We start from the raw sequence: 8,534 nt of genomic DNA, 5'->3' as shown, positions 1-8,534 counted from the left end.
AACCACTGCGCTTACGCTGGGCTTTTTAACTGCTCTGGTTTGCCTCCATCGCGGCACGGTCGAAGCGCGACTTTTCCGAGAATCGGAACGGACCGAACCGACGGCGTCGTACGTTTCCATGTATTCCTATACTACTTCCGAAGAGTGGCCGCCTGCGTGACCGTCATAAATAAACTCGCGTCAAGCTGCCACTTGACCTTGGCCACCACTTCGAAATCTCCCCCACGACAGTGGACCCGCGGTGAACACTTCGTTCCTGGGAGAAGCCCGCAAACTTAACTCCCCCTTGGACTAGGAATTGTTCGGAGCTGACGGAGGTGATCTATGCTCGTCCGCTGTCAGCTCGCTGCGAGCCTTGCGTGAAGGAGTGTCCAAACGGCTGCGTCTCCGCCGACTGTCAATTTATGGGCCTCTGGATTTCCGGTTCTGCCTTAGTAACCGTTGCACTTCAGCACGTCGAGCACGGCAAACTTGCCGTTGTCAGATAGGAAGGGGACTTGGCACCTGTAAGTGCCGCGTCCCAGGATCGCACATAATCTATCAGCCTGTCATCATTCATCTGACGCACCCGGCAAGGCCCCCTCCCCCTCCAAAAATGGAGGGGGAGAGTTTTTTTATTTCGGTGCGCAGGTCCTAACCGGACAAGGGCCGCAACGCACCACGAAGGCGGTTACGGTCACGAGGCTTCTGCCCCCTCCCCTGCCGAGAAGCTCAGTTCCGCGCAGTCGCACTGGCCTGGGAAGGCCCCTCCGCATAGCACACATGGCGCAACACTGACACCCTTGGTCTCGCACAGCGGTGGTGGTGTCCGCTCATTCCGCCGCTTCGCCTGCGTGGCGGCTCCTGATGTTGCTGAGCTGCTTGCGGAAGCGGTGCGGTGACGAATTCGTGGCAGCAGTCTGCCTTGTTTCCTCCAGGTGAGGGGAGTGAACTCTTCGTCCTCGGATTGGTCGAGGCTGCCGCTTGTCTGCCTCTCGGATTGGTCGGCTGCGTCCTGCGTAGGCTCCGCATGCTGCGGGCTCTCGGCCATTGGTGGCGCTTGCTGCTCGGCGGGGTCAGCGGGGCCATGGTGGTCGCTCCGAAGAGCAGGGAAGTTCGGCATGGCCTGCGGAGACAAGTCGGAGGCGGTGAGAGGAATGTCACTGCGGCTGCGTCGCTGATGGTGGTCTCCTCGTAATCCTCGATGTCCTCCGGCGATTGCTTGGAAGACAGCGTGCCGGCCGGCTCGCTGGCAGCAGGCTGGGCGGGTTGCGGCAAAGCTGCGGCTGCAGCGGCTACCCCCATGGCGTGCTTAGCCACGGACGCGAACGTCCTCGCACCACACTTGATCAGCGCGTGGTCCGCGCCGCACTAAGGGCAGGGGGCACATGAAGCGTGGCCGAAGGCCCCGCAGCGCGCGCACAAGGGGACGTGGTCACGAGCGCCGCAGCGCCGGTAAACACGTGCGACCCCCTCGTACTCGCACTGCAGGGTGAACTCGGCCACCTGCAGGAAGTTCGGCAGCGGTCGCCGCAGGCCCGTCTTCACGCGGCGGTTGCCGCTCGGGATGCCCTCAAACTCCGGCACGAACTCCGTGGTGATGGACTCCACGGGCCCGTACCGCTCCAACGCCTCCCGCAGCTCCTTCACGTCGAGGTCGTTCGGGAATCCAAACACGCGCACAGTTGAGCTAAGCTTGCCGCGGTACGCGAAGTGAAGCGCGGTGCCTCGCACGGTTACAACCGGGTCTGAGGGGATTTCACGAAATCGGCGCACATTTTTATCAAGCCGGCGCTGCGCGAGGCCCGTGCGGCGCCGCATGGAGGCTTCCACAATGTTCGAGAAAAGCCTCCTTCCCCGCGCGAGAGAGCGCATAGCTTTGTACCCTATTTCCCATTGGCCGGGGATGACGGTGGTTCATCAGTCTGGAATGTGCCAGAGCTCTCCAGAATTTTCTACGGGTCGTGGCCAATGACGACGCGTGGCTCGATGGTAGGAAAAGGGAGCGCTCTAACCAGCGAATCTAAGTGTGTGCGCGCTAGCCTTAGCGTGCCTTAACAGACAGATGCGGCGCGCCCTATTTATTGAGGCCACGCCGCTTGGGCAGTCAGTCAGTGGTTGCGGCGTGCTCGCAAGTGTGACAACTGGACTCCCGGGGATCACCCGCTGCTGGCAAGCCCACGGACCTGCCAGGGAGCAACGCTCGTCTTGTATGGCGGCCACATCGTGACTCTCGAGGCGTCGGACTGCAGCAGTGCCCGGTGAACAATTTGGTGTTTGTTCTTGTGACTCTCTTGTATTTGATCTGTGTTGTAAAGCCTCTGTGTTATTGAATACCTTTAGTTGCATGCTTGGCGTTTGTTATTCTGTGAACTTCTCGTCTGTGCAATTTTAGTGTTTGTGTGTTCCTCTGTATCGTCCCTTGCTGTGTATAAAGTTTGTTTTGTTTGTTACTTCTATCGCGTTACGCTAAGACGTGGGCCAGCCTAAGCTGCGTCACTCGGCGCAAGGCGCGCCTCTTATCATTGCCCTCGCCAATCGGGCTGGCCGGGACCTATATAACAGAGCACAGAATAAAGGCTTGTCATTCGCCTTCCTGATGTCTGCCTGTCGCTTCACCGTTCACGGAACCATACATGGTGTCAGAAGTGGTCCCCCTTCCTCTACAGCGCCCTGAACAGACAGAATACTTCGACGTCAGGCTGCAAGAATGGAGCTTCTGAAACCCCCAGACCAACTTCGCATCACAGGTGACGTTTCCAAGAATTGGCAGCTCTTCAGACAGAAGCTGGAACTATACTTTACCGTAGTGGCAGTCCGTTGAGCGATTCAGCAAAGACTGCGATGCTGTTGACTTTAGCCGGTGACGACGCTATCGAGGTCTTTAATAATTTTACATTCAATGACGGCGAAAGCAAAGAGGACTATAAGACCGTCATAAAGAAGTTTGACAGCTACTGGGGCGCACAGACGAATGAGGTGTACGAGCGATACTTGTTCCGGACAAGATTCCAGGATGCAGGAGAAACCTTTGAGCAGTTTTCACGGGACGTGGAAAAACAGGCATGACACTGCAATTTTGAAGGGTTAACTGATTCCATGATCCGCGACCAGATAGTAATTGGAATCAATAATGAGACCCTCAGGGCAAAACTTCTTCAAGACAATCAGCTGACGTTGCCCAAAGCGGAACAAATCTGCAAAGCATTCGAAGCAGCAGCTCTTCAGAACGAATCATGGGGACAGAAAGAAAAACAGGTCGATCCTGTGAAGGAGTCTCAAAGAGGAACAAGGCTGCAAAACAAAGTAAGGTGCTCGAAGTGTGGCAGAGAACACGAGCCACTCAACTGTCCTGCTTATGGGAAGACGTAGAAAATGCCAGGGAAAGAATCACTTCGCCGTACGCTGCCAAAAACCAGTACAAGTGAATTGAGAGATGACAATGATGAAGACTTCGACATGTTAAGACGTCTGTGTGGCAAGTCGACGGGACTGGATGGTTAAGGCAAATGTTGGTAATGCAGCCGTTTTGTTGAAAGTTGACACGGGATTGCAAGCGAACCTATTGCATTACTCTGTCTACAAGAACTTCAAGCCTACGCCACCGCTCAAGCACAGCAGTTTCACCCTGCGGTCCTACAGTGTATGCACAATCAAGCACTTGGGCGTTATCAACCAATCCCTGGCTATCGGCGAACCAAATTGCAGCTTGAATTTTTTCGCGGTCAAGAAAGGATGTCGGGCGCTTCTTGGTCTTTAGGCAGCGGAACGGCTCGGATTAATTTCCTGAAAAGTGGATTAGGTGATAACAGCTCCGAAAAACTGCTTGAAGAGTACAGCGACAATTTTCAAGGCACCGGGTGCGTCCAATGCCAATACAAGATGGTGCTCCGTGAAGGTTCCGTCTCAACTTAGAAGGTTTTCCTAGTGTCGTGACCGAGCCGCCGAAGCTGAAATAATTAGCTATGCGCAAGGCAGATGGCGCTACCGCCCGCTGGCGCGCGACGGGGCCCCAAGCCCCTACGGGGATAGTTCACTCCGATTCAGTCGGTTAGTCGTGTATCGTCGGCTTTCACTGCTTTGAAAATGCGTTAAAATGTTAAATAGTGCTAATTCTCTCATAGCTTCTCTTCTCATGCAGATTCGACGCAGTAACACCGACAGTGGGCCGCGGCAGGAGCAAATGTAAGCGTCACGGCGAGCTCTGCCTATCGCTTCGTAAAGAAGTGTAAAAACACATCTTTCACACGATACCGAGATGAGAAAAAGGAAGCAGGGAAAATTGCTGGGTGGAACATCTTTATGACAAAAGTTTCATGGCAACAATGCACTAACCGTTTTCCGTGAGCCCTTTCCGAAGTGCGAGGCTACTGACATCGCCTCATTTTCAGCAGCTTTTTCTTTTCTCGCTGCGCACTGCGCTCTTTGTTTGCTGCCTTCACAAAGAAATGCATCCTAGTCAAAGCACAAAACTTGATGATCTCTGTTGTAATTCGACGTCCATGCTCCTCGCAGCCCACACCCTGAAGCTCACTTCCCTGAAGAAAATGCAGGAAGCTAATCGTATTCTCTGCATGTAGCTTGTTGCGGCTGAAAAAGGCGGTAAATGCGTTTTCAAGCTTTTCTATCAGCTGTTCAATTGGTTTTGATGGATAAACTAAGCCTCCATGGTCAAACTTTCGTGTAAGCGAGGCATTGCTGTTTGACTCAGCTTGCAGAGGCAAAGTGCTGAAATAAGTTGCACATTCAGGGCAAGGAAACTTCTTCAGTATTTTCCTGACAACATATCCGGCTATATAAAAAATTAGTCGGCTGTCACTTTTTTTTTCTACACAGCTCTGATGATCGTTCAGGCTGCTGTGCTCCTCGAGTACCTCTGCAGCAGAAGCCAGGTTTCCACCATCCAGTAGTTTATCAACAAGTTCAGTTATTCGTGCATTTTTTTCTTTAGGAATGTCAGATGGTTGCAGGAGGGCAGTCACTACTTCTGCAGATGCGTTTCCTCCTTTTGGCGGCTTTGCGAGATTGTAGAAGGACAGGTTGTTGATAATTATCAAAAACTGCCCTACAGTCGGATGGTCGTTGCAGCCAAAGCACTGTCGCACAATCCCAAACACATTCTCCATCCTGTCTTGACTTAAGTTTGCTGTCAACAAGTATTTATATTGCAGGGATGTGGTGAGGTATTTTATAAGCGATAGTGTACTTTGTAGCATTACACGCATTCCAAGGGCAGTTCCTGGACTTAAAAAGCCGCCACCATGTTGTGCCGCATATTGTTCCCATTCTTTGAGAAATGCAATGAACTCGCTCAAAAACTGTGCACTTCTCGATTCAGCACGAAGGCCTTTTATTGGGATTCTAGATGACATTATAAAAATTAGTTTCTCCATCAGCTTCACAAACCGTTCTGTCGGTTCTATGTTTCTGACGTTATTCCTTTCCAAGTGGTCTCTGTAAAAGAAGATACCCTTCAGTACCTCCTGACTGAAGAGCTGAAATGCGAGGTTAACTCGCATTTTTTCGAATGCATTTGGGTGCACATGTGCTTGCGTGATATGTGGCATCACCTTCAATGTCACAGATTCTTTGTCCATTTTCCAGGCTTCCTCAATTACTTGAACATGAACATGTCCATCTGGAATCTGTATTCCTTTTCCAACAAAAGCATTTCGGACACACTTGACCAGGTGGGGGAAGTCCGATATGAAATGGATATTTCTTTTTTTGTTTACAGGGTGGGGAACTTTGCACTTGATTTCCTTGGATGAAGCTGCACAAATGAGAGAGCATCATGAGTAATTGGTGAACTAAACAGGGATAAACTTTTTAAACCACATGTAATGCTACAATTAACCTACCTTTGATGCCGAAGAGCTTCCAAAGGCACCTGTTTCAGGGAGCTCCATCACTAGTCCAAAAATCGACGAAAAGGCCCGATTTTTCGGCAAGTATTGTGGCTTCAATAAGTATTTTTGCCAGTGTCGGTGCCTTCACATTGCCTTTGGCAGCAAATACTCCAAGAATTTGTGTCCATTTTCCTGGAAATACAGAACATAGTAGAGTGAAGTAAACAGTGTAAGCATCAGAGGCATATGATGTCAGTGAAAAATATTAATTGCAAAAAACATTGCCTTCATTCCCGAAAATTTACCTCCTGAACATGCACAAGGACTAACTTTCGTATAGAAATACAGCTACAAAACCTTAATTGAATAACACACCTTGGAAAGGCTGAAACATGATCACAAGGCCATGATCACTTAGCACGGTCTTGCTGCCGTCATCGCTGAATGGGCCAAGATCAACAAAACCACTTAGTTCACCACAGCCCACGACGTTAATGTTCTCGGAGAGCTTCATCTCGTCGAACACAAGACCACCATGGCGACTACCTTCATCCATTTCACTTGTCTTCTTTTCAAGTGCCGAGAACACGCTGTCATTAAACCCAAATCCACTCATAAATCCCTTCAAATACTTGTCCAGACATGACTTGCTTGGCAAGGCCATAATCTCATGCCGCCTGATATGTTCATAGAGCTGTGGGCTCCTGATCCGCATGAGGATACATTCCAATATCCACATCTGATTGAAACGCATGCCCCGGGTTGATTTTCTGGACGCTGCCTCAAAACACGCCTTCACAGCAAGGCGCTGCTTTAAAGGAAGGCCTCTGATTTTGTCCTCCAGTACAGTAGTTGGGATAGACTGTGTTAGTGCCCGGAGGTCTTCGACAGTCTTGTTGACCTTGGACAATTTTTTTTAGCCCGAAATAAGAGAAGGGATTTTCGCTTCCTTGCATTCTTTTGTTTAAAAGTCTCTACTCGCTTCTTCTGCTGCCTGCTTAACTGGTTTAAGATGAGCTTCCTTGAGTATTTGCATCGTAGACAAGTATTGCCGTCGGACGTCGTCACCATGAAGCTTTTTGAGAAGTACGATTTTCCATACTCGCTATGTTGGCCAGGTGAGAGAGGCTCAACCTCACAGCCTGGACAAAGTAACATTTTATCTGTCTTCACTAGCGCTGCAAGGGCCTCCTCTTGACACTGCACGTGAAACTCTTCAACTTTGATGCTGCGGCAATACAATGTGCAAACGTACCCTGCTGCTTCGGCGCAAGCTGAAAACGTCACATGTTTGATCACGCGCACGTCACTTGGTTCCAAGCTGATGTGCCACCCGAAGCAGAGCGCTGCAGGATCATTCGACAACAAAATTCTGCAACAAGATGATGAAGGCGGGACAACGTCAACAAACGGATGCGGAATGTGCGATGACAGTTCTGATGAGCACCCTTCATCACTGACATCTGCAGGGTCGGTGTTCATTCCGTTACCTGAAGCCATGCGCTTTGACGGTGGCAGACAGTTGTCCGCTATGTTCCTTTCCTTCCTTTTTTGGGGGACAGGCCTCGTCATGTACGAGGGAGCACCAGGAAATATCGTCGGGACGGCATCATAGGTGAGCGCTGGCCGCTCGCGATCAGTTTCCACAACCTTCCCGTTTATGAGATGCTTGAACGTCCTTTGAATGTAGCGTTCGTCGAAATGCCTCGAGCACACAACACAGGTTTCATCGAGAGCCTTGTCGTCTCGCTTTATGTTTCTGGTCCATTCTTACAAACGATGAGGGTCGGACGGGGCGCGGAACAATGACACTTTTTCTTTCGACGACTTGTAGCCACCTTTGCAGAGCGGCACAAAACACGTCCGACCTTTTTTTGTCGGCATTGTCACATGTGCTTCACAGGCACCACTTTTTTTCAACACAGCGAGGCAAGGAGTCACACAAATAAACCGCGCACAGTCGCCAGCACGTGCGCACTTGCCAAATGGGCTGGGCGAACGCCGTGGAAAAACCGCTCGCCTGATGGCTGCAGCGCCACCTACGCTGTACATCCAAACTGGTTTCACAGGAGCCCCTTGAAACGGCAGCCGGTCAGGACACTAGGAAAACCTTCTAGCCTCTATAGTCTCAACCGTTTAAGCCGCTCGGCGTGTACCCTTGGCACTGCGGGAGCCCCTGCGCCACGAGCTGCAACGAATGGAAGAGGCTGGCATCATAACAAAGGTCAATGAGCCAACGGACTGGGTGAGCCCTTTAGTCATTGTTAAAAAGAAAGACGGAGAGCTAAGGCTATGCATGGATCCGAGAAAGATTAATGCGTGCATAAAGAGAGAGAGAAGAAACCTTTATTTAGCCGGATAGTTATATAGGGCCGAGTTATATTGCCCTACTAGATGGCCAGCAGGTCAAGCCTGTTAGCGTCCTCGTAGGCGCGCTTGAGGATCCGGTCTTGTATGTACGGGTCCGAGCTGCGCAGCAGGGTCTCCCAGTCATATGGATGCAGGATTTCTCCTAATTCTGGAGGTGGGGGGTCCTCCTTGCATCCCCAGAGTATATGTTTGAGGGTAGCTGTTTCATCGCACAGTGTGCAGTCAGGAGAAAATTGGCTGGGGAAAATATGTGAGAGAACTACCGGGTTTGGAAAGGAGTTTGTTTGGAGTCTCCTCCAGGCAATTTCGTGTTCTTTGCTTAGACGCTTGTGCGAG

The 8,534-nt window shown here is 50.9% G+C and overlaps 1 pseudogene; it reads right to left on the bottom strand.

Moving 5' to 3' along the window:
- Positions 1-676: 676 nt before the first annotated feature.
- On the bottom strand, positions 677-7,712 carry LOC146195521 (uncharacterized; annotated as a pseudogene).
- Positions 7,713-8,534: the final 822 nt, after the last annotated feature.

Source organism: Amblyomma maculatum, chromosome 3 (assembly GCF_055883805.1).
Source record: "Amblyomma maculatum isolate TAMU_Amacu chromosome 3, ASM5588380v1, whole genome shotgun sequence".
NCBI classification, from domain to species: Eukaryota; Metazoa; Arthropoda; class Arachnida; order Ixodida; family Ixodidae; genus Amblyomma; species Amblyomma maculatum.
This window is presented reverse-complemented; position numbering and strand designations above follow the sequence as displayed.